Here is a 24,300-nt window from a genome sequence, read left to right as displayed (position 1 = left end):
TTAGGCTTAGTAGAACTAAAACCGAGTACATGATGTGCGGTTTCAGTACTACTAGGTGTGAGGAGGAGGAGGTTAGCCTTGATGGCCAGGTGGTTCCCCAGAAGGACACCTTTCGGTATTTGGGGTCAATGCTGCAGGGGGATGGGGGTATTGATGAAGATGTGAACCATCGAATCAAAGCCGGATGGATGAAGTGGCGCCAAGCTTCTGGCATTCTCTGTGACAAGAGAGTGCCACAAAAGCTAAAAGGCAAGTTCTACAGGACGGCGGTTCGACCCGCAATGTTGTATGGCGCTGAGTGTTGGCCGACTAAAAGGCGACATGTTCAACAGTTAGGTGTGGCGGAGATGCGTATGTTGAGATGGATGTGTGGCCACACGAGGAAGGATCGAGTCCGGAATGATGATATACGAGATAGAGTTGGGGTAGCACCAATTGAAGAGAAGCTTGTCCAACATCGTCTGAGATGGTTTGGGCATATTAAGCGCAGGCCCCCAGAAGCTCCAGTGCATAGCGGACGGCTAAAGCGTGCGGAAAATGTCAAGAGAGGGCGGGGTAGACCGAATTTGACATGGGAGGAGTCCGTTAAGAGAGACCTAAAGGATTGGAGTATCACCAAAGAGCTAGCTATGGACACATTCGACATCGGGGAATAGAAATCGACCCGAGTAAAATCAAGGCCACCTCTCTTATCCTTCTCGGCTAGAAGTTACAAGTTTCTTGTTCCGGTTTCGGCTTGAGGGAAGTGCCTGAAATCGATTCAATTCGGCATAGGAGATATGATGTGTCGGAGGCAGAAGGCACGGAGAAGTCAAGATCTTCCAAGATAAACCCATTCCGATGCCTATAAAATCAGTCGACCAGTTTAGTCCTTGTACTTCGGTGGAACCAAATTCCAGTATATGGATTGCAAACCTTTTCTGCTTTGGGTCTTAAGTGAATGAAAGGGTGGGTTAAAAAACCATGGCCAGCCCCACTTTTGAAAGGCATCGGTCACCTTAAAAACCCCAAAAGTAGGAAGTCTAGCGTGCTGCTCTTCGATCAGATGCTTTCTCATTGAACGAGGCATATTAAAGTGCAAGAAGCGAATCGAAGTTATCTTCCGGTCAACTGTCCACCCAGTCAAGTGCAAAAAACACAGTGGAATCACGCAACGCACGCTGCTGGTGTGCGAAATACGAGCTTCTTTCATCACATCATTTTGCAACGGAGAAAAAAGAAGAACATAATAAAGTTTCTGAATGACTCTGGCCCGCCCAGCGGGGCCTGAGTGAGCTCAGTGGTCAGCCCCAAGTACTCTTGAAATCGCTACCCCCGGGATGGAAAAAGAGGCTCAGGTCACCTTAACGACCGAGCGAGGGATGAAATCTTTCGACGACTAGGGAGGCTTGAAAAGGGAAGGTTTTTTACGGCTAAGATGTTTCAGTTCGCCCCGACATGAAGCTACCACTTCTCTCCTATTGTTTCAAGCTGTTATCTCATTGCCCCCTTTTAGTAGCACCTTTGACCTCTATCGCCGAATTTGGTGGTTAAACTCTACTGCGGTGACGATACTGTAGGGGAGGTCCTGCGGCAAAATAGCTCGATGCCAGAATGGCAACTGCCCTAAGAGTTGTTCTTCTATCATCAGCGAGAGTTTACTTTGCTGTCGATGCAGGCAATAATAGATAGATTTCTGTACATAGTTGGGCCCAGGCTAAGAAATAAATAATAAATGGATTCCTCCGTCACTCAGCCAAAGCCCTAGTTCAACCAGAACAGTAGGGAAAGCGGTAGAGGCCGCTCCGTAGCTTTGGTTGTCGCACTCTAATCCGCTTTAGAAGAAGCAGCTATTCTATTTTTCCTTTGAATTAGTCTGGGGAAGGAATGGTCCCGGAGAAAGGAATCAGTCTCTTCAATCCGGCGCATGCCTCAAATTCATTTTTCCTTTGAATTACTCATTTTTTTGAATTTCGCACCGGAAACTTTTCTAGGAGAAGTTCGAATCCGGGCTATGCTCTTTCAACGGTTGACAGAAGAGGGGGGCGGGCAAGGATGATCAGACTGCTTGGTTCGGTTCATCAGAGGTATTAAAAAAACCTTCTTTTTGGTCTTTTCTTTCTTGCCGCCACTTTAACAGGTGCCGCTGCAATGAGAGCTCCGGTCTTAACGCCCCTACGGAAGCTGTGCAGCCTTTCCTCGGGTTCGTAGAGTCTGCAAGAAATAAATGAATTCCAAAGATCTTGGGCAAATCCAAAGAGGGTTTTCCCGTCCGCTCATCAGAGAATATTTCTAGGTCCCACATAGGACCCCGTCTCCCGTATCTTATCTTTTGCGCGTAGGAGATCGAGACACAGCCTTAGGGCTATGGGGAAAGTGGATCGATTGCCCTAGAATTACAACTACGTAGAGGGTCTCTACAAGTCTATAAATAAGTTCCAAAAAATTAATCGGTAGTAGTCCGGTCGCACCCGCTGGCTTGAATGCTGTCTCTCTTCTTCTTTGCTCGCGAGAGTGAATAAGAGTGCCATTTCGTGTTCAGAAGTCTGAAGCACATCATTTGCGGGAAGCAGCGAGGAAGAAAAGCGTACCGGACTTAAGGAAGCTGACTCTCGTTCTTTGGCCCAACCAACCGCAGACCGAAAATCCAAAAAGTGCGTCACTTTTTCTGGGGTGCGTGGAAGCTTGCTATCCATGTGCCAGAGCCATGAGTTAGTTGCGAGATCTTATGGGTTTCACCTCTAGCCTACCCCAACTTGTTTGGGACTAAAGGCTTTGTTGTTGTTGTTGTAGGAATACTAGGAACCTTAAATGGTAATACATGCAAATATAAGGAAAGGGTTCAGTCACGGTAAAAATATATAAAGCAGTAGACCAAAGATACCCATGATAGCAGCAAGCACAAAGCGATTGTCCAAACTCCAAACAATCATATTCACACCACGAGGAGTTGGATTGTATCTTTGACGTGGACCACCGCGAAGTGGTTGAGGAGCCATTGGAGGTGGAGGAACCTTGAGATGGTAAGCGCGTGTCCAGCGTCCAATCTTTCCCTGGGTTAGTGCAGAGAACAAATTGTGCAAAAAATTATAAATTCTGCCTAAGTAAACTATAAAACGAAATGCCAACTACATTTACCAGCACACACGCTAATACGACTGACCAGTTAGTGAACATGCATTAACTATCACGCAGGGCACACGATTAAACTGGCTGATGTGGCAAGTTGCTTTTCAGCCAGCTCTTACTACACACCTCTAGTGATAGCACTAATACAATAGGAAAATACAAAATAATCAGAAAATAAATATGAGTGGTATTAAGGAGACAATACAGATGACTGTAGCAGCAGCCGAAATCAGCAGTAATGCAAATCGCCATAAACATCATTAGTGAAACAATGTTTGTCAGGAGCAAAATTGGAGTTTTAGGTCCCATTAACTTACATGTGATCTCCGAGACCGTGGAACCCATATAATTGCGCTGCCATCACGGGAGCAGGTAACAATATTATGTGTGAACCTGGCAAAAGGAGACAAACTCAAATGATGTAGAACTGAAGCCAACAATAAACACCAGTTCAACATGAGGTTAAAGATGAATGAAGTACAGAAACTAGTAAGAACAGGTAAGACAGATAAGACAGGAGGTGAATAAACTGAAGGATATTACATAAGAACATGTGAATGATCATTCCGTAAGTACAAAATATACTGACCATGAATTTCTTAGCTTAAGGTTATTTTCTTCCTTACTGGTGTGACTGCTGTCAGATGAAAAGAATCTTGATACAACACATCCACTAAACTGCACGTAGTATACATCATTTTCATGACCTGATAATATATCCATCTCATGATTCGGTTGGTCATGTTCCTCAGAACAACTCTTGTAAGCACTCCACACCTGAAATCAACACTTCTGATGAGAAAAGGCACTTCACCTTTTCGTAGTAAAATCAGAAGCTCACAAGCGGCAGTAGATAACAACAACAAGAAAACGCACCCTCGCATAAGTGTCTGAACTGCCAGTAACAAACACGGTTCCATTAGCATTGAATGAACAACATAAGATTTGGTGATTTATTGGTTGAACTTGAACAGCACTGGAAGATGCATCACCACTCTTCCCTGGAATCAACAGCATGTGGTTACCATAAATAAATGTAAGCGTTACCCACACACACGCAATAGATATGCTTTAATGAACTAACCAGCGGCAACATCTGAAGGTTTTGGTATATATATTCGTGGAGATTGTTGAGAATGCCTAGCATCCCAAATCCTGCATGTCCCATCATCAGATGATCTGCTCATCAATATGATGTGACAGTTAGGGAGAGCAAATAACTTACAAAGTTATAATAGGATGCGAAAAATGCTATAACAATTGTAAAAATACATACATCAAACAAATGATGAGGTTTTATCCCAAGAACATTCAAAAAACGAAAAAAAAAAACATACATCTGACAGTATGCATAAGCAGTTAAATGAAATATGAAAATCTTAGCGCAATGCAAGGATCTACCATATGAAAACGGAAGGATGCACAGATAATACATGATACACCACAAGTGTACCGTTCCTATTACTTCAGGATATGGCGGAACTGTTGTAGCAGTGATATAACTTACATAAGTTTGGTGACTAGATGCTCTCAGAGTATAAAAAATGTAAGTAGAATGAAAATGAACAAAAACTGTTCGAGAGAAAAAAAATGGACAAAAATATTCACGATTCTTTCCAAGATTGGTTCAGGTTTCTCTAACTTGGACACATCTAATTCGTAATTAATCCTTGTCTTGTTTGCTTGACCAAACTGCAAGCGTGGAACTTTTTTTTTCGAGAAAACGCAAAAGACTTTTGCGTTTCATTGTATTGAAAAGAAGGGGTTTGGTACAATCCTCCTAGGAGGCAGATTTACAAGGTGAGTACAGGCACACTAGTGAACATCCCAGGTCTGTGGCAAGATGGCCCAGAGCCCGAAGGCTCCAGCTCTGGCCCAGAGTGCGGCCTCTTCCTTAATCCTAGCAGTTAGGGAGGTAACCGACGGTGGTGTGCCCTCAAACACGCATCCATTGCGATGCTTCCAGATCATCCAAGGGACGAGCAAGGCAGCGGAGGCCAATCCCTTGTGCATAGGTTTAGGGGTGTCATGTCTTGCAGAGCGCCACCAGTCGTGGAGAGTGGCATCATCATTGGGCAGCGGGCAGGAGAGGCGCAGCCATGAGAGGATCTCGTGCCACACTACGCGGCTGAAAGGGCACTCCAGGAGAAGATGATGAATCGTCTCCGGGGCCTGATCGCAAAGTGGGCAGCGCTGTGGGTGCGGCAGGTTGCGTCGCGCTAGGCGGTCGGCCGTCCAGCACCGGTCGAGGTTGGCAAGCCAGTGGAAGAAGCGCACCCTAGGCAGTGCCCAGCACTTCCAGGTAAGCTTCCAAGCCTGGCATCTGGTGGAGCCATGAAAAGTGGCAAGATATGCAGACTTGGCGGAATATTCGCCGTTCGCGGTCCACTTCCAGCGAATGCAGTCTGGTGCGTCGCTGAGGGCAGTTTCGGCGAGCATGTGCCAGAGGCGTAGGTATTCTCCAATCTCCGGGATGCCAATCATGCCGTGGATGTCCGTGGCCCATTGGTTCGCATGAAGGCCGTCCGCTACAGTTCTGGACTTGCGACGCCGTTTGGGGATGAGAGCATAAAGGAGAGGCGCGATCTCGCGGACCGCACGCCCGTTGATCCATCTGTCCTCCCAGAACAGGGCGTGTTGGCCATCGCCAATAGTCATGGTAGTGGAGGCGAAGAAGAGCGCGCGCTCCTCGGGCGCGAATTGCAAGTCAAGGCCGCTCCAGGCCCTGCTATCGTCGACTCGGCTGAGCCATTGCCACCGCATGCGAAGGGCGAGGCCGGTGCGCTCGAGATCGTGAACGCCGAGGCCACCGAACTAGATAGGCCGACAGACGCGCCGCCAGTTGACGTGGCAATTGCCACCATTGGCCTCGGCGCGGCCAGCCCAAAGGAATCCTCTCTCAATCTTCTCCAAGAGTTTGATGGTCTTCTTTGGCGGCGCAAGCACAAGGAGCTGATGTATGGGGATCGTGCTCAAGACAGCCTTGACGAAGGCAAGGGGACCGGCTTTGTTCATGAGCCAAGCCTTCCAGAAGGGTAGCTTCCCAGCGACCTTGTCGACGACGGGTTGGAGCTGGGCAGCAGTGGGGCCACGCAGCGTGAGCGGGATGCCCAAGTAAGTGAGCGGGAATTCGACGATGGGGCATCCCAGGTGCGCGACAACATGAGCAGCGTCCGCGGTGTCGCAGCGGATGAGGGCCGCAGCGCTCTTCTGGAAGTTCACGTGCAGGCCGGAGGCGCGCCCATAGAGCTGCAAGATCTCCTTCACCGCCGCAATATCATCAGGCGAGGGGTGGCATAGGAGAATTACGTCGTCGGCGTAGAGGGATATGGTAGGAATGGTGCGGCGCGGGTGGAGCTGCTGCATGACCCGGAGCTCGACCGCGCGATGGAAGAGCCTGCCCAACGTATCGACTGCCAGGACGAAGAGCTGCGGGGAAACTGGATCACCTTGGCGCAGTCCACAGCGGTGCCAAATCGCTGGTCCGGGGTTGCCGTTGAGGAGAACCTTGGTGCTGGCCGACGACAGGAGAAGGGCGATCCAATCAAGGAAGCGGTTGCCGAAGCCACGGCATCGCAACACCTCAAACAGGAAAGGCCACGAGACGGAGTCGAAAGCCCGCGCCAGGTCAAGCTTCAAAAGCACGCGAGGGGCACCAAGTTGATGCAAAAGCCGCGCGGATTGACGCACAAGGATGAAGTTGTCGTGAAGACTTCGCCCGTGGATGAACGCGTTCTGGACGTTGCTGACAAGATTGTTGAGCTTGGGGGCTAGGCGGAGCGAAAGCAGCTTGGCCAGGACCTTGGCAACAATGTGAATTAGGCTTATGGGCCTATAATCCCCCAAGCCATTGGCATCGGCGCGCTTGGGGAGGAGCGTAATTAGCGCCTGGTTAAGGCAGCTAAACCCTCGGCCACGCAGCGCATAAACCTGGTCAAAGACGCATCGGAGGTCGTGCTTGATGACTGGCCAGCAGGAGCAGAGGAACTCTGCGGTGAAGCCGTCAGGGCCGGGCGCCTTGCGAGACGGCAAGCTTTTGATGGCTTGCCAAATCTCATCTTCGCTGAATGGCGCGTTGAGGTCCTCCAGGTTTGAGGGCTCAATGAACTGCGACAGGTCAATGGTGCAGTCACGCGGCACGTCCGTCCCAATCCGGCTGTCAAAGTGCTCGAAAGTGGCCGCGGCCATGTCGCTAGGATCAGTGAGCACGGCGCCGTCGACAGAGATGCCATGGATCCAGTTCTTCTGCTTGCGGTACGTGCACTGGCGATGGTACAACGTAGTGTTCGCATCGCCGTCTTTGAGAGATGCAATGCGTGCGCGCTGCTGGGCAATCGTCCGCTCAAGGGAAGCAAGGCCAAGGTAGGAGAGCTTGATCTGACGACGCAGCCAGTCTTCATGCGGTGATAGGGCGCGCTGTTCTTGTGCGGCGTCGAAGCGGAGCAGCAGCTCGCGAGAGATCGCAAGCTGGTCTCGCACGTTACCAACGGAACGCGCGCTCCAGCTGGTGAGCTTACGCGCTGTGGCCTGCATGCGCCGTATGAAACGCCGGAACGGATCGGCGTCATCCACCGAATGCCACGAGGTCGCCACGATCTCCGGGAAACCGGCGAGGCGAGTCCAGTACTCCTCGAAGTGGAATCGCCGGTGCGCTGATGGGAGAGGCGAGCAATCGAGCAAAAAGGGGGAGTGATCCGAGACGACCGAGGCCAGGCAACGCAGGTGCCATTCGACGTGCAGCTCATCCCAGTCCGTAGAGCACAGCACCCGATCGAGATGGACCAAGGTGGGCGGGCTCTGCTCATTGGACCATGTATAGCGCCGGCCGCTGAGGTAAATCTCCTTGAGCGCGAGGTCGTTGAGGACGCGTCGGAATCGCCCCATCATTCTCCGATTGAGATTGTCGTTGTTCTTGTCCTCATCACGGTAGATCATATTGAAGTCTCCGCAGATGAGCCATGGACCGGGGCAGGCGTCGCGGATGTCGCGGATCTCCTGTAGAAAAGCGATCTTGGCGTTGTTGTCCTGGGGGCCATAGACGATAGTGAGCCACCACGGCACGCTTGTGCTACCAGGGGTCGTAACCCGGGCGGAAATGGTGTTGGTGGTGAACATCGGGTCCGTGATCGTCACGTCCCGGCTCTTCTACGCCAGCAGGATCCCGCCACGGGTGCCGCTCGCTAGGAGATAAACATATTCATCAAACTCAGATCCCAACGTCTCAAGGACAGTCGACGAGTAGACGAATTCCATTTTAGTCTCTTGGAAGCAAGCGATCGAAGCGCTGGAAGTTACAACTAGCGAGCGAACTGCCGTACGTCTGGCACGGGCGTTGAGGCCGCGAACGTTCCAATTGATGATTTTGAGGCCGTGATCCATTAGGCAGAGGTCGACGAATGGGCGCGCATCGGCGCGGCTAGGCCTCGATCGGGCTGCTCGAGATCACCGTGGTGACAGGCGCCGTGGACGGGTCGGCGGGTAGCACGCGGCCAACAAGCACGGCAATGGCCGTCAACACGGCATGAGAAAGGGGCGCAGCAAAGACCCCATCGTATGCCTTCATGGCCTCGGCGGAGATCACTTGATCGGTGCCGATGATGCCAAGGGTGCGCAGTATCTGGACCTGCGCACGACGCTCAGCGGTGGGCGGCACGCAGGGCTTGGCCTTCGCAGCAGTGGCAGATCGTCCGCGGCGCGGCGAGAAGTTCAGGGGCTGCCGGCTGTTAGAGTTATAATATAAGTCATGTACCCCTTTGTATTTATCCCGTTGTATAAGGGGTTTCATGCATATGTTCCACACCTGTACATGTATATATATCGGCCTATGGCCTCATGGGAATACAAGTTGCATATTTCCTAACATGGTATTAGAGCTAGGTCAATTTTTTGCACGCCGCAACTCGTGCCATTGATCCGCTCCTGCTGCCGGCCGCTGGGTGTTCATCTGCCCGCCTCCCCCCGCGGTCTTCCTCTACCCCTCCCGATCGATCCGATCGCGTTGAGCCGCCGTCTTCCGTTCCCCCGCCAGGTCTCCCGATCGATCCGATCGCTCTGCCCCGCCCCGCAGTCGGGCCTTGGGCCTCTGGTCGCCATCGCCCCGCAGTCACTCTGCGCGCAGGGTTGGGGAGGGCAGAGCAAGTCTGCTTGGTTGCCGCTGCGAGGAAGTCTCCAAGGGTCCAGGAGCTGACAGGGGCCGGCTGTCTGGTGCGTCGCAGAGTGATTGGCGGCGTGGCAAAACGCCCTGCGCTGCGCACCTGAGGCGCATGGGACACAGGGGTGGATTGCATCGTTGACGGGCTTGGGGAAGCGGGCCTGCTGGCATGGGCATCAGGAGGCGTGGGCCTTTGCAATATGCGTCTGGGTTCCTGGGCCGCGGGGGAGGGGCAACCCAAGTCAGCGTCCCCGATGGCGGCGGCAGGAGGGGGCGAAGGCGCGATGAATGGAACCACACGACCCGCATCCCGCGTAGCCGAGGAGGGGCTGGCATGCAGCTCAGCCAGGGCCACGGGGGTGGACGAGGGCGCAGCATCACGCGTCGCAGTGGTGGGGTCGGCCTGCAAAGTGGCAGGGCCGGCATGCAAAGCAGCAGGTACTTCATTGGCCACAGGAGCTGACGAGGGCAAAGCATCGCTTTGCCCCGACAGCGGATCAGCCTCGGGAGCCACAGGAAGCGAGTCCGGGACCTCACTGGTAGAGGATAAGCTGTCCGGATCCCCAAGCGCGCAAGCATTGGCTGTGGTGGGTCCATCGCCAGTTTGGCTGTCTCCCTGCGCGCACGACGACGCGCAAGACTGGGTCGTTATGGGCCCGACTGCAGGAGGAGTGTGGGCGGGCTCCAATTGGCTGTTGCCAGCTGTCGGGGTGGCAAGCACCACCGCTAGGGTGGGCGACCCGGTCGGCCTGGGATCCGCTGCAGCTGCAGCTTTGGCCAGCGCAGCCTGAATCCTGGCACGCTTTTTCTTTCCGCCCCGCTTTCCTCTTTTGGCTTTGCGACTAGGGGGGTGGGCCCCAGCATGCGGCCATGCATCCATGCATCTGGCACGGGACGGTACGGGCGGAGGCGCATGCGCAGCCGCGGCGGCGCGGGACGCCAGCCAGCCAGGGTCGACCGCCGCGCCATCGCCCCGTAGGTGGCCTCTGGAGCAAGTCCAGTCGGCGGAGTCTACCGCCATGCCGTCGGCGCGTCCGTCGGGGGCGGAGGTTGGGCGGCGACATTTCCGGCCACGGCGGCGTTGCTGCCCGCGTCCGTGGCCACGGCCAGCGGCGTCGTGCGCGCTGCCACGAGCATCGCCATCGCCATTGGCAGCGTCATCAACCGCCATGGGAAGGGCAGCGGACCTCACTAGCCGGATGGAGATGGGGTACTCCAGAGTGCGGACGGTCGGAGGCAGGTCAGGGCGGATGCCGGGGACGTGCTCGACAATCTCCAGGATGGCATCCCGGCGAATGGAGGCCAAGTCCCGCACGCGCCCGGTGAGCCGGAATGTGGCAAGGTCAGCGCGAGAACGCGTTTCCGGGTGCAGCCGCTCAACCCAACAGCCAGTCCCAAGGATGTGCTCGGCCGTGGCCAGGTGCCATGCCTGCGTCGGGATGCCGCGGAGCTCTAGCTGCACAGAGTATGCAAAGCTCCCAGCAGTGGCGTGGGCGAGCTTGCACCAAGGGCGGAGCAGCAGGGTAAAGTGGGCGGCGTTGATGAGGTGATCGCCGGCCATCCGGTCCATGATCAGCCGCGAGGAGAAGATAATGAGAAAGTCCTCCGGGGCGTGCTTGTGCACAGTGAAGTCACCAGGCTGCAGGTCGAACATGGCATGCAAGGTTGCCTCCACGTCGGCCGGGGAGACAGAGGGCCCGGTGCCGGTGATGGTGGCCACCATGCCGCGCGCAAGCACCTCCTCCGCCTCCTTCATCTCGATGGAACGAGCGATGGTGACACGCGCCGGTGCAGAGGCGGGCGGCGGGGGCGGCGGTGGGGTGTTGCGCGGCGGAGCGGCGTCGCGGGGGAGTTGGGGAGGGGGGTTGCACGGCGGGGTGTCTGGCCCACGACGGTGAGCCGCCGGAGGCTGCGCACGGTGGTCACCAGGCAGCAGCGTCTCGCAGCAGCTGGACTCGTGGCCGGAGATGAGGCAACGACGGCAGCGCACGGGGTTGGTGCAGGCCCGCACCCGGTGCCCGGCATCCAGGCACCTGAAGCACAGGCCGGCGACCTCCTCGGGCGACGGGTTGCGACGGCGGCGATGGGAGGGAGGGGTGGCCGCGCGTCGTGCGCGCGGGCGACGGTTCTTCCGCCGCGGCTGCTGGAACCCATCGGCGTCGAGCACAGGGCCTCCATTGACGCGATGGACCTCTAAGCGTGGTCCCAGGCGAGCGGCGGCCGGAACGCGGGTGGCCGGTGCGGTCGAGCGGAGCGGCACCAGGGCCGAGGAAGCAGGGGCCGGGCGCGGCGCCACCGGCGAGGGGGGGAGCGGGGGGCCGGCGGGGTGCTGACGACCTCGCGGTAGGAGCGCGAGTCAGAGGACTCGCCCGCAGAACCGCTCCAGCGGATGCGACCGTCGGGGCTGGAGTCGCCGGAACAGGCATCGGCGGAGGCCATGGCCAGGGGGGAAGGGAAGGGTAGGGGGGAGGGCTACCGGCGGGGATTCGACGGCGGCGAGGCTGGCGGGGGCTAGGCTAGGCTAGGGAGCGGGTGGGGGAGCGGGAGCGGAGCATCCTCCTCTTACCAGGAACATAAGATCATTTACTTCGCAAGCGTGGAACTTCACGAGATGAAATAGGGGAAGACAGAAGAGAACTTAAAAGGATAACTGAGGTAGCTTTAAACTGTGTGCAATTAAGCATTTCCTCCACTGAAACTAAAGCAGATTGGACATGACTTCTACTACAGACTTGTACTAGTTCCTTTTTATCATTTTGTACAGCTGCTGCCGTTCAGTTAGTACATATAATCATGAATTAAATAACTATAAAGACTATACTATCAGGAAAACAGGAATAAGAAAAGGAAACACTCACGACAACAGCTGGAAAGCAGCACCTGGCCTTGGACTAAATGCAATAGTTGTTACAACCCCAGTATGGCCCTTCAACACTGACATTGGCATGCCGTCGGGTATGCGCCACTGCTCAGTAACCAAATGCATTAGACGTATAGAAGGTAGAAAGAGAACTGTCATGATGTTTTATGTGGTACAGAAACTAGCAATCTTACCACTCTAATAATGAAATCATTGGAGGAAGATGCTACCACAGCATTATTGGAACTCACAGCGAGATCAGTAATATCACCCTTAATTTAGAAAATGAAAGGTAATTTAATGGAAGGTTGTGAATATTTATGTGTTGCATTGCAATAAGCAAAGCTTACTTCATGGCCTCGGCAACTAGCCAGACAAAATGCTGTTTCCATCGCCCAAATTTTGACAAGGCGGTCATCAGAACCAGTAATTACATAACGTCCTGTGCGGTCAAAAGTAGCTGCAGAAACAGGAACAGTAAAATCATTACAGCAGGTAAAAGGGAAAATGTGCAGATGGATAACTATGATGATTTGGACAAGAACAACCAAACAACTCATTATGAAAACAGTAAAATCTTGAGAAACAGAACAAGTGGCATGCATTTGGTAAACTTTCCAGTTAATATCACCAAGTAATTTCGTGGGTGCACCCTAACACATATAGATCCACTGTAGGAACCTCCTGAAACATTAAATAGGTCTTAACCAACGATTACGAGTCGAACGACTAGTCTAGACTAGTCGCTCGACTAGTCTATGAGTCGCAAACTGGCTGTCGACTCGGTTTCTCGTGTAGACTACTTGTACGAGTCGAGCCAGTCATCGACTAGTCGACGACTAGTCCAGACTAGTCGACATGTTCGAGTCGAACGACTCAAAAAACTGGGGGAGTATAAATACGATGCCTCATCCCGCGGGAGACCTAATCCTTTCTTTCCCCTCCTCACCTGGACGCGCCGCCGGCTGCTGGACGCGCCCGTCGAGCCCTCCTCGCGCCGCCGGCCGCTGGACGCCCGCCGCCGCGGATCTGAAGCTCCACCGTCGCCGGCCCCACGTCGCGGATCTGAAGCTCCACCATCGCCTTCGTCTCGCGCCCCTCCTGCTCCTTCGTCTCGCGCCCCTCCTCGCGCCGCCGGCCCCTCGTGCTCTTCTCCTCTTCAGGCAGGTGAGCCTCAGTGCTGCTCTGCCTCGCTGCTGGACTGCTGGTGCTGCTCTGCCTTGCCCCTCCTTTCTCCTCCTCTTTCTTCTTGGCTTGCCGCTGCTGTTGCTCTGCTCCGCTGCTGGACTGCTGGTGCTGCTCTGCTTGCTGTTGGTGCTGCTCTGCTCGCAGATAGACTGCTGCTGCTGCTGTGCTTGCTGCTAGTTGCCGGTGCTGCTCTGCCTCAGTGACTCCACTTTGCTTGTTTCAATTGTATACTGTACTTGTATACTTATATAGTGTAATACTACATACTACTACTAGGTATTATTAGTTATGTACTGTAAGTTCGGTGCTACAGTACCATGTCGACTAGTCTCGCACTAGTCTAGACTAGTCTATGAGTCTCAACCTTGGAACGACTCGTCGACTCTTCGACTCGTAAACGTTGGTCTTAACATTCAATTAGCACAAGTATCAACAGAACTCCAAACATAAAGTAAAATTTGGGTCCTGGATATTTTACTTGGATGCCAGTTGCTAAACCCACCAAGTAGTCATGATTAGCTCGGGGACACAACAACACTAGTGTCCAGATGAAACACACTACACTACTTACAATTTTGCAAGTGAAGAGGCTAAAAGATCATTTTTGCCCTCGGAACCAAACTTGATCCACCTGTCACTGTCAGTGCCCTCTAGCACATGGACACAACTTGAGGATCCATGTAAAGCGTGTTTGTGAGACAACTGGAGAATCCATATAGAGTGTGTTTGTGTGGCATGTGAGGGGTCACTGACAGGTAGGCTTAGTTCGATTCTGAGGCTAAAATTGACTATTTGACCTACCACTGTCTCCTAAAATTCAACAATGTATTACTGTAATGGCCAGAGTGTGTTCCACAAGACCGCAAAGTGATTAAAATTCTGTAGTGTCCCTGAGCCAAATCACGGCTGCATTTGAGCAAACATTGCCCAAGTGGAGTGTCCAAGAAGCGATTTTGCCAATATTTGCATACTTTCCTTGAACATAACTAAATTCAGAAAACGGAGAAGTTCAACGAACCACAATACGCAGCATTCTGATGTCCCCTCAATTTCTTTATAATCTGCATCTTTTCAACAAGGGTTGATGGCTTTGCAATGGCATAGCATGATGCACGTACAGAAGGAGCTCGATGATTCTTAGTGAAACCACCAATCTCTCTCAAACTTAAACCATGAACTTGATCAGCATGTATGTGTGGCCACCGGAGATACCTCGGCAGCCTGAGAGTTTCCTTATCTTGCTTGCACCTATCAGCTGAAGGATCCAAGTTTGCATCAACACGTTAAAGTAATAACACTGATTTACACTGAACATAAAACTAACTATCCAAACTTCAAAACTGAAACACTAAGTTGCAACAAATGATGTTATAAATAGCTCAAGAAATGGGGAAAGGAATACTTTAAAAACTAGATTTCAGAATACATACGTGCAAGAAGGGAAAAGGAGTTGGAGCCAAGAAGCGTTGGAACATCAGCAGCATTTGGAGATACATCTCTAACCAAGCTGTCTGGGCGGCAGGAAGTCATCATCAGTTGCTTTAACAGCTTCACCAAGTGGTCTTTACCAATGTGGGGGTATCTAAAAGCAGCATAAAACTAGTTAACAAAAAACTTATTTGCATTTGATTGTTAAGAAAAAAGCAGACAGAAGTTTATTGTTGATAAGGCCATAAGACCATTCTAAATATGTCTGCTTACCCCTTTTGCTAATTATTATGTGTTGTGCCTTTATAACATAATAACAGATTTCATAATCATTGGTTTCATCAGTTTTAGATTAGTCATACAAACACTGACTGAAGAACATCATTACCAAATCAGGAAGGGTGGAGGAAATACGAGCTCCAGAAGACAAAACAAATAGAGTAACGTATTTGTACCTCTCAACTAGCTTTAGGTAACCCAAAGGGAGCGATATACCATCATCATTTTCTTCGCCGCTATGAAAACCACCACGTGAATACCAAGCATGATATCTTCTAGGTAACAACTGATGCTCCAGAAGATCATTGCAGAGCTCTCCAGCAGCCCGCTTAAATGGACCATGTGATAAAAAATGCATAATGAGAAAGTAAAGTTCCCTCATATCAATATCAATAGGAGCCTCCGATGGAAAATCTGCTGACATCACTTGATTCACAGAATCAATATCCTCAAGCATTTGGCTAGGAAAATCCAGGTGGACCATACTAATAGAGGTTGCATTAGCAGAAGGTTGATGCTTTCGAAAATCCATGTCTACAACACCACCTGCAGTTAAAAACATAAGCTTAAATACAAGAATACTAGTTGATAAAGAGATATTGAGTTCTGGATCCCAGACAAGAGCTTAGCCAAGAGACAATGCAAAAACACAAGTAGAGAAGTCAAATATTGAATGCACATGAACGGAGCAGAATATTATACTCTCAAGTAACGGAGGATAATACATATTCCATAGTACAAGCACACACATAGAGGAAATTTTTTGGAGAACTAGCAGCAAGCTGGTAACCATGAGATGTGGAGAAAACAAATAGTTTTTAGGATGAATCTGAAATAACTTTTCAAGTGCAATTATATGGATGAACCAAAGTTTAACAGAATTGCGGTACAACTGGTCAGTTACTGCATAAAAGGTTCGTCTGAATAATACCTTTTGACAACCATAGACACATATGCAATGATGTGTGGCATTATAAAGACAGAACAGCCATACAAATAGAAAACAACAGCTAGATTATGGTGCAATTATGTGGAAGTTGAAATTCTAGTGCAAACAACAGCTAGGTTATCGATAATGCTATCAAGAACCTGGCCTCCACCATGAACCAACACACCACACATCACTTGATTTGCTAAAAGGTAACTTCATTTGCCAACAAATAGAAAACTCTACCAAAAGTTCATGACATGCAACTGATATAGTGGTATAGTACTAATGGAAGTTCTATACCATATACTATATAGTTAAATGTGTAATATAACTATTTGAATATATTCCTTTCAACCTTTGTCAGGACGTCTATGTTAGAGTTATAATATAAGTCATGTAAACCCCGTTGTATTTATCCTGTAGTATAAGGGGTTTCCTGCATATGTACCACACCTGTACATGTATATATATATCGGCCTATGGCCTCATGGGAATACAAGTTGCTTATTCCTAACATGGTATCAGAGCGGGAGGGAGCGTCGGCGGCGTCAGCAGCTGCGGGAGCGGGAGGGCGGCGGCGGACTGCGAGCGGGAGCAGCCACGGCGACGGCGGCTTCGAGCGGGAGGAAGACGAGCCAGACGCGATCGGGACAGATCAATAGCACGAGTTGCAGCGTGCAAAAAATTGATCTCCCGTGGTCTTCCGCCTGCCGTCTGATTACGGGTCTCTCCTAAAAAAAATGTCTGCTGCATCGGGCTATGTCTCCGTCCCTCGCTGTCCGGTGATCTTCGATGGTACTAACTACACCGAGTTCGCTGGCTTCATGCGCATTCACATGCGTGGCATCCGTCTCTGGGGTGTTCTTTCTGGCGAGGTCTGCTGTCCGCCACGTCCGGTTCCTCCGATGGCTCCTACTCCGCCGACTCCACTGGTTCTTCCTCCGGATGCTAATCAGGCCGCCAAGGATGCGGCTAAGATTGCTGATGAGGCTGCTGATCGTGCCTATGATGAGAGGGCTTTGGCTTATGAGGAGGCTCTTCAGACGTATCATGGTGCTTTGTCTGTTTACACTCAGTGGCTTGATGATGATGCTCGTGCTGCAGCTGTTCTCACTGCTAGTGTTCTGCCTCAGTTTGCTTCTGAGTTTCTGGGTCTTCCTACTGTCTTCCAGATGTGGACCTGCCTTCGTCAGCACTATGAGCCCTCTGGTGATGCCTTATATCTTTCTGTGGTTCGTCAGGAGCATGCTCTTCAGCAGGGTGACTCTACTGCTGATGACTTTTATGCACAGAGTTCTGCTATCTGGCGCCAGCTTGATTCTCTCCGCAGTGCTGGTTGTCGTACTTGCCCCTGCTGCCAGGCTGTCCAGGCCGATTTGGAGTTTCATCGCGTCTACAAGTTCCTGTCTCGGCTCCGTAAGGAGTTTGAGCCCCGGTGTGCTCAGTTGTTTGCTCGTGGCCGTATTTCTCTCATGGAGGCGCTTTCAGAGATTCGTGCTGAGGAGACTCGCCTACGTGGTGCTGGTTTGCTGGAGGTTCCCTCTGTGCTCGCTACTCGGGTTTCTTCCACTCCATCTGCTGCACAGCCCCATTCTCGCTCGAGTGCTCCGCCGCTCTTGCCCACTCCTTCTGGAGGCTCAGGTCGGCCCCGTTCACATTGTGACTACTGCAACAATGATGGTCATATTGAGTCCCAGTGCTACACAAAGCAGAAACACCTGCGCAAGGCGCGATCATCCTCCTCCGGGACTTCGTCATCTCCCTCGCCAGCTTCAGCCATTGCTTTGACTGAGCAGGATATTCTGAGACTTAAGCGTCTGCTCGCGGCTTCAGGTTCTTCCTCGACGGGTACTGCTGGTTCTGTGACTGATGCTTCCCGCACTGAGCACCCGCCCTCTACACAGTCAGGTACATCCCCATGGGTTCTGGATTCTGGAGCTTCTTTTCATATGTCTTCTCATTCTTCCGCTTTGTCTTCTCTTCGCTCGCTGGATTCTCCTATTCATGTCTTCACTGCTGATGGTACTCCACTTTCTGTTGCTAGTAGAGGCTATCTTTCCACTCCTTATTCTGTTCCTGATGTTGCTCATGTTCCTCGACTTACCATGAATCTGTTTTCTGCCGGTCAACTTACTGATTCTGGTTGTCGTGTCATCCTTGATGTTGACTCTTGTTCTGTCCAGGATCGTCGCACGCACACTCTGGTTGGGGCTGGCCCTCGCCGCCGTGATTCTCAGGGTCTTTGGGAGTTGGACTGGCTTCATGTTCCTTCCGCTGCCACCACCATCGCCAGTCCCTCCGCTGTTGTCGCCTCTGTTACTGGTTCCTTCAAGCAGTGGCATCATCGACTTGGTCACCTGTGTGGTTCTCGGTTATCGTCTTTAGTTCGTCGAGGTCTTCTGGGGTCTGTCTCAGGAGATGTCTCTTTAGAGTGTCAGGGTTGTCGTCTTGGCAAGCAGATTCAGTTACCATATTCCCATAGTGAGTCAGTGTCTAAGCGTCCTTTCGATTTAGTCCATTCTGATGTATGGGGTCCGGCTCCTTTCACTTCGAAAGGTGGTCATAAATACTATATTATTTTCATCGATGATTTTTCTCGTTACACATGGCTTTATTTCATGACTTCACGTAGTGAGGTGTTGTCTATTTATAAGCGTTTTGCTGCCATGGTTCATACTCAGTTCTCTTCACCCATTCGTGTTTTTCGTGCTGACTCCGCTGGTGAGTATATCTCTAAGATGTTGCGTGGTGTCCTTGCTGAGCAGGGTACTCTTGCCCAGTTCTCTTGTCCTGGTGCTCATGCTCAGAATGGTGTGTCTGAGCGCAAGCATCGTCACCTTCTTGAGACGGCTCGTGCTATGATGATCGCCGCCTCTCTTCCGCCTCATTTTTGGGCCGAGGCTATCTCCACTTCTGTCTATCTCATCAACCTTCAGCCATCTGCTGCTTTGCAGGGTGGTGTTCCTTTTGAGCGTCTGTTTGATCGCTCTCCCGATTATTCGATGCTTCGCTTGTTTGGTTGTGTTTGCTATGTTCTTCTTGCCCCTCGCGAACGCACCAAACTGACCGCTCAGTCTGTTGAGTGTGTCTTCTTAGGCTACAGTGATGAGCATAAGGGCTATCGTTGTTGGGATCCTGTCGGTCGTCGGATGCGTATCTCTCGAGATGTGACTTTTGATGAGTCTCGTCCTTTTACCCACGCCCATCTTCCTCGGTCTTTTCAGTGGAGGATATCTCTTTTCTCACTTTTCTGACTCCCCTATCACTCCCGTCGTGCCTGTGCCTATTCGTCCCACTCCCTCTGCTTCTCCACCCCTCGTCGATTCACCGCCACCATCTTCCCCGATCTCCTCACCTAGCATGTCACCGGATTCTACACCTTCCTCTCCGGTGACTTCTTCGTCGCCACCCCCTGATTCTACCTTGGCGATTCCTCCTTCTCTTGTTCCATCTCTTCCTCAGCATTACACTCGTCGTTCACGACCTGTGGATGCTTCCTTGGATGAGTCGTCCTCTTCCTCTCAGCCTACTTATGGCTTGCGTTCTCGTCCTCGTCCACCTATTGATCGCTTTGGATTTCCCACCGCTGGTGCTGCTGTTCTTGAGCCGACTTCTTACCGTCAGGCTGTTGTTCATCTTGAATGGCAGTTTGCGATGGCGGAGGAGCTTGCTGCTCTTGAACGCACTGGTACCTGGGATCTTGTTTCTCTTCCTCCCGGAGTCCGTCCCATCACTTGTAAGTGGGTCTACAAGGTTAAGACTCGCTCCGATGGTTCTCTTGAGCGTCACAAAGCTCGTCTCGTGGCTCGTGGTTTCCAGCAGGAGCATGGTCGTGATTATGACGAGACTTTTGCTCCTGTGGCCCATATGACCACTATTCGTACCCTTCTTGCCGTTGCCTCTGCACGCCACTGGTCTATATCTCAGCTTGATGTTAAGAATGCCTTTCTTAATGGTGAGCTGCATGAGGAGGTGTACATGCAGCCACCACCTGGGTATTCTGTTCCTGATGGCATGGTGTGTCGTCTTCGTCGCTCTCTCTATGGCCTTAAGCAAGCCCCTCGCGCCTGGTTTGAGCGTTTTGCTTCTGTGGTCACTACTGCTGGTTTTTCAGCAAGTGCTCATGATCCCGCATTGTTTATTCACCTTTCTCCTCGTGGCCGGACTCTTCTTCTTCTCTATGTTGATGATATGGTCATTACTGGGGATGACCCCGAGTATATTGCCTTTGTAAAGGCCCGTCTTAGTGAGCAGTTTCTTATGTCTGATCTTGGACCTCTTCGCTATTTTCTTGGGATTGAAGTCTCTTCTACCTCTGATGGCTTTTTTATATCCCAGGAAAAGTATATCCAGGATCTTCTTGCTCGTGCTGCTCTTTCTGACGAGCGCACTGTTGAGACTCCTATGGAGCTCAATGTTCACCTTCGTGCTACTGATGGTGATCCTCTCCCTGACCCGACGCGTTATCGTCATCTCGTTGGCAGCCTTGTCTATCTAGCTGTCACTCGTCCGGACATCTCTTATCCGGTTCATATTCTGAGTCAGTTTGTTTCTGCTCCCACATCGGTTCATTATAGTCATCTCCTTCGTGTTCTCCGATATCTTCGGGGCACACTCTCTCACTGTCTCTTCTTTCCTAGCTCCAGTTCTTTACAGCTTCAGGCCTATGCGGATGCTACGTGGGCTAGTGATCCTTCTGATCGCCGTTCGCTTTCTGCTTACTGTGTTTTTCTTGGCGGTTCTCTCATTGCCTGGAAGACGAAGAAACAGATTGCAGTTTCCCGTTCGAGTGCTGAGGCTGAGTTGCGAGCTATGGCTCTTTTGACGGCAGAGGTGACTTGGTTACGGTGGTTACTTCAGGACTTTGGTGTTTCTGTCACTACACCGACTATGCTCTTATCTGACAGTACAGGTGCTATTAGCATTGCGCGCGATCCTGTGAAGCATGAGCTCACCAAGCATATTGGTGTTGATGCTTTCTATGTGCGCGTTGCTGTGCAGGATCAGGTCGTTGCTCTTCATTATGTGCCTTCCGAGTTACAGTTGGCGGATTTCCTGACGAAGGCCCAGACTCGAGCACAACATGGCTTTTATCTCTCCAAACTCAGTGTTGTTCCTCCACCATGAGTTTGAGGGGGGGGGGTGTTAGAGTTATAATATAAGTCATGTAAACCCCTTTGTATTTATCCCGTAGTATAAGGGGTTTCCTGCATATGTACCACACCTGTACATGTATATATATATCGGCCTATGGCCTCATGGGAATACAAGTTGCTTATTCCTAACAATCTATATGTTTCCGATAAGTCAAAGTCCCATGTTACAATTGAACATCAGCAGATGGAACTTTGGATTTTACATAATCGCCCCTACAAACACCTATCTAATGCTTGAAATTCACAAAGTAAACAAACCAAGTAAGATTTTTCTTTTACCTGCACCAAGTGAGATGTTAAGCAAGTAAACTACATATCTAGAGTGCGCAATCACCAAACACTACATAAACACAACCACCTCGCCTTGCATAGATCTCGTTTGAAATGCAAGCATCTCTATAAATTTATCTAAGGCACATGGCAGAGGTACTTACTATTCAACCTCTTCTGCTAACCAACCACTAAAACCTAGAACCTATAAGCAGGAGATCTATAAGAGAAACTACCTGATACATATTTGTACCCTATATTTGCACCTCCCAGCTTCACAAACTGATTGAATCATGCAAAGCATCCATGACTGCTACTCGCATCGGTTCAAAACTGATCCTTGCACTCAATACAACCATATTTTTTTATGGCAAACATTTAGCTTACCATCACTACAGCCCTAGAATTCACAGCATTCAAACTGAGCAGATACAATGCCAAAAGCGCACAATCAAATACATTCTACTAAAGCTCGTTATGCCACAAAGCTCATCTACGAAAGCATCACAGGGGAAAACTCAGATGAGGCTTAAGCCTACAAACCTAGCTGTAAAACCTGTGAAACTTTTGAATTTTTTACAAATTAGAACTCCGAGACATTTCATATGCTTGCCACAACCGATATTACTTACTACAGCTTCTGCATGACATTGAACACATCAACAAGCACAAATCTACCAATCTGGCTAAGAAGTTCGCAAAGTCTGAACCACCACCGCGAAAACAGAAAGGGCAATATGGTCATAATACGCGCCGGAAGGGGGCTGGTGAGAGATCCACCTACTATACTCAGCAGTGCATTGATTTCACAAATGTGAAGCGATCATGTAACCGATGAGTGTAACAATTAATCAGGAGATTCATTGATAAACACTGACCAGTGGCGGAGAGCAAGTGATTAAGTGACCAGTGTTCTGTAATTGCCTTCCGTTGACGCACTGCTGCAGCCTGCCCTGGCCTGCACGGCTGCACGGCACCGCCGCCTAATGCGCCGCTGCGGCCCAATCCCTCCTCCAGCCGCACGCCAGTCGACTGCCGCGGCTGACCACCGCTCGCTGCCCCTCCTCCAGCCGATTCCTTCGCCCGCAGCGTGCCGGAGCGAACCGGCCGACGAGCCGCTTCCTTCGCCCGCTGCCGAGAGCTCCCTGCACCACGCTTGCTTCGCCCGCTCCCGAGAGCGGCCGCCCTCCCACGGACCACCTCCCCGGACACCCTAACGCAGCTTGGGCTCCGGCCACTCTCGCTTTTCTCAGTGTTGTCTCACGCTGCATTCGATCGATTGAATCAGTCTGGTCGAGCCAGCCAGTAGCGACCGAGGGGGGCATAATCGTCAAACGAATAACCAGACGTTCCCCATGCGTTGTCGTGGAAACTAATTGCATTATGTTTCAGTGAGATTTGATTTTGTGAAACATAAATATTTTGACTAATATTATAAGAACTGAAATTATATGTATGATTTGTTACTAGCAAAAATGACCGTGTGTTGCAATGGGATAAAAAATTACAGATAAATTATTCCCAAAACGACGAAGAATTATGCTTTCAACCATACAGGTTTTGCAAAACCGTTAAAACATATATGCAGTTTGGTTTTCCGAATTTCATTCTCGCCTCCATTGTTTTAGATGCAATACATCCATGATGGTGTATTAGTTGTCCATGGGGAGGAGACCACAGAAGTAATGTTAATGATCGACACTCGGTTTGTGATGACGGTGATAGAGCTTCGTAGACCAGACTAACTTGAGGCTCACTGGTCTAAACTCATACGGACGAGGTTAACAAAGTGACAAAAAAGTTTACATAGGACTGACATTCCAATGCCAGCGTCGAGGTGATGCTGCATTATGCAACATCCAGTTCACATCTATGGCTAGCATGGAGCTATTCTTTTAAATAATACATTTTTTATTAATTTATAAAATTAATACACGGTTTAGATATATTTCACAAATAATACGGTGTCATCTTCGGGCAAGACGACTGGAACTAATCGTCTTACTGGTAGATGATTAGTGTCCAGTCGTCTTCCCTGAAGATGACTGGGCAGTCGGCTGAACAAGGGCTTCCAGTCGTCCTCCTCAAAGATGATTAGCTCCAGTCATCCTCCTCAAAGATGATTAGCTCCAGTCATCATCCCCGAAAATGATTAGCTCCAGTCATCCTCCCCGAAGATGATTAGTTCCAGTCATCCTCCCTGAAGATGATTGGAACATAACCGTCCCTCTCCCGCCAAACCTGCCTTCCAAAAAAAGGCATGCGCAAAGCATCTAAAGTTTTGAAAACCTTTTTGGGAAGACGAAAAGCAAATATAAAATAGATCACTTGAGCTTCGAGAATCGAAGAGACGAGTGTGAGCCACCTCCCCACCCCCCCCCCCCCCCCCCGCGCGCGCGCGCGATAGCAGTCCAGTAACCCAACCAAGGACATATCTACGGAAGATGTACGTCTATGATGGGGGCAAAGGCAGAGGTTGGTAGTTTTGCGGGCGGCAGAGGCAAACCTAAGTATAGTAGAGGAAATGATTCATGTTAGCATGTGACGGTCGTGGCAATTAACAAGGTCAATGCATGTTCTGAGTGGATTGGAAGACATGCAATTTTACGGAAGTTGATTGAGAGGACAGTTATGAGGGCAAAGTCATCAAGGAACACTTTAGGGTGAGTGCGGCAACAATGAGTGTATCATTCACGTATTGTAGGGTGAGCGGAGGTTTTGTAGCAGTCTTTTGACAAAAGATTTGAGGTACGAACGCTTATTCCACTATACATTACAGCAGGGCGGCAACAATAATGAAAAGATGGTGGGAACAGAAGGGGTGGCGGGAAAGAAGTTGGCGGGAACATAAGGGTTGGCGGGAAAGATGATGGCGGGAACAGAAGGGTTGGCGGGAAAGGCAGGTTTGGCGGGAAAGGGTTCCGAGGAA

At 50.7% G+C, this 24,300-nt stretch overlaps 1 pseudogene; it reads right to left on the bottom strand.

The window, feature by feature from the left end:
* Positions 1-22,653, bottom strand: part of LOC123097682 (bromodomain and WD repeat-containing protein 1-like) — a 39,194-nt pseudogene extending 16,541 nt beyond the window's left edge.
* Positions 22,654-24,300: the final 1,647 nt, after the last annotated feature.

Source organism: Triticum aestivum, chromosome 4D, assembly GCF_018294505.1.
Source record: "Triticum aestivum cultivar Chinese Spring chromosome 4D, IWGSC CS RefSeq v2.1, whole genome shotgun sequence".
Taxonomy (NCBI): domain Eukaryota; kingdom Viridiplantae; phylum Streptophyta; class Magnoliopsida; order Poales; family Poaceae; genus Triticum; species Triticum aestivum.
Note: the sequence above shows the minus strand (reverse complement) of the source record. Positions and strands in the feature narration are given on the sequence as shown.